Here is a 2,150-nt window from a genome sequence, read left to right on the forward strand (position 1 = left end):
GCACCTGATTGGCTCAGCTGGTAACGTGATCCTCGGGTGGCAAAGTCAAAGCCGGAATCACATGTCACAGATTGACGTGAATAACATTTGTTCTGACAATCTGTCATACCTCGTCAATCCAGCATACCTTGTGGTAATGCGCATGCGCACACCAATGTTACTTTTCTTATGAATCCGTCATAACTGTAGAAGGTTCATTTTGTGTGTTTTATTTCCACGCAGTGTCCAGCAAGAGGTGTTGTTCTGCTAGTTGCCTAACACAGCTTGGGTCGCCGGCACCTGATTGGCTCAGCTGGTAACGTGATCCTCGGGTGGCAAAGTCAAAGCCGGAATCACATGTCACAGATTGACGTGAATAACATTTGTTCTGACAATCTGTCATACCTCGTCAATCCAGCATACCTTGTGGTAATGCGCATGCGCACATCAATGTTACTTTTCTTATAAATCCGTCATAACTGTAGAAGTTTCATTTTGTGTGTTTTATTTCCACGCAGTGTCCAGCAAGAGGTGTTGTTCTGCTAGTTGCCTAACACAGCTTGGGTCGCCTGCACCTGATTGGCTCAGCTGGTAACTTGATCCTCGGGGGGCAAAGTCAAAGCCGGAATCACATGTCACAGATTGACGTGAATAACATTTGTTCTGACAATCTGTCATACCTCGTCAATCCAGCATACCTTGTGGTAATGCGCATGCGCACATCAATGTTACTTTTCTTATAAATCCGTCATAACTGTAGAAGTTTCATTTTGTGTGTTTTATTTCTCAGAAGGTTACGGTAAATAAAAAAATTCATAATAAAATAAGAAAAATCTAGTTATTTCCACGCAGTGTCCAGCAAGAGGTGTTGTTCTGCTAGTTGCCTAACACAGCTTTGGTCAGCATCCAGCGTTATTCATGTGCTTTTTGTTTTAGGACATATTCCATGCAGTTTTCTAAAGAAGTAATAAAATATTAAAAAGGTAGATTAACTATAGGGACAAAAATTCCCGACCAAATTTGTAGTAAAACAGTATTTCTAGTGACGCTAAACAGGACTAATGTCTTGTTAAAGTATGGTATTGACATTGGAAACAGCAAAAGTCATTTATGTTAATATGTTTGATTAACATAGCAGCTTAATTAAATCAAATTTAAAGTAAACTTCTGAGAAATAAAACACACAAAATGAAACTTCTACAGATATCACTGACTTATAAGAAACGTAACATCGATGTGCGCATGTGCATTACCACAATGTATAAAGCATCAAATATAAACGATGCATTATATTTGATGCATTGTTTTTATTTATATATAAAGGATTCTACATTATATTTAATGTAGAATATTTTAATGTAGATTCTACCTTAAAAGCAGAATCTACATGAAAAGATTCTGCTTTTAATGTAGATTCAAATTAAACCTCTTTTATTTCCGTCTTGCAGGCTGACGTTTGTAAGAACGAACCTGTCTGACCGCATAGTAGAGGTCAGAATAGGTTTTCCTTTCTGTCTTTTACCTCTCTCTCCGTCTATCCCTCTATCTTTTTAGATATAGGTTTTAGCATACACCGAAGATAAGGGTTCGTTCACAAGTGTTGCCACACCAGACGAAAAAGAAAAGTATTAGTGCCGAGGCCGTTTTAAAGACTTGGTCTTTAAGGCCCCATACCTCACGCCTTCCCGCAGGAGGCTCCTTCCGGCAGGAGGCGCCTTCCCGCAAGAAAGGCTCCTTCCCGCAGGAGGCTCAAGGTACGGGGCTTTCAAGACAAAGTCTTATGAAACAGCCCTGGCACTAAAAATTTTCTTTTTCGTCTGGTGTGGCAAAATTTGTGAACGAACCCTCATCTTCAGTCTATGCTAAAACCCATATCTAAAAAAATAGAGGGATAGACGGAGAGAGAGGTAAAAGACAGAAAGGATAACCTATTCTATCCTCTACTATCCGGTCAGACAGGTTCGTTCTTACAAACGTCAGGCTGCAAGACGGAAATAAGAGGTTTAATTTGAATCTACATTAAAATATTCTACATTAAATATAATGTAGAATCCTTTATATATAAATAAAAACAATGCATCAAATATAATGCATCGTTTATATTTGATGCTTTATACATTGTGGTAATGCACATGCGCACATCGATGTTACGTTTCTTCTAAATCCGTCAT

The 2,150-nt window shown here is 38.7% G+C and overlaps 1 long non-coding RNA gene across 1 annotated transcript in view; it reads right to left on the reverse strand.

The window, feature by feature from the left end:
- The window catches only part of LOC107834035 (uncharacterized), a 3,584-nt gene extending 1,605 nt beyond the window's left edge, over nucleotides 1–1,979 (reverse strand). Inside the window, exon 1 of the long non-coding RNA XR_001659820.1 lies at nucleotides 1,502–1,979. This is a non-coding gene — a long non-coding RNA (uncharacterized LOC107834035). The remainder of the gene's footprint in view (nucleotides 1–1,501) is intronic.
- Nucleotides 1,980–2,150: the final 171 nt, after the last annotated feature.

This window comes from Poecilia formosa, unplaced genomic scaffold (assembly GCF_000485575.1).
Source record: "Poecilia formosa unplaced genomic scaffold, Poecilia_formosa-5.1.2 Scaffold9, whole genome shotgun sequence".
NCBI classification, from domain to species: domain Eukaryota; kingdom Metazoa; phylum Chordata; class Actinopteri; order Cyprinodontiformes; family Poeciliidae; genus Poecilia; species Poecilia formosa.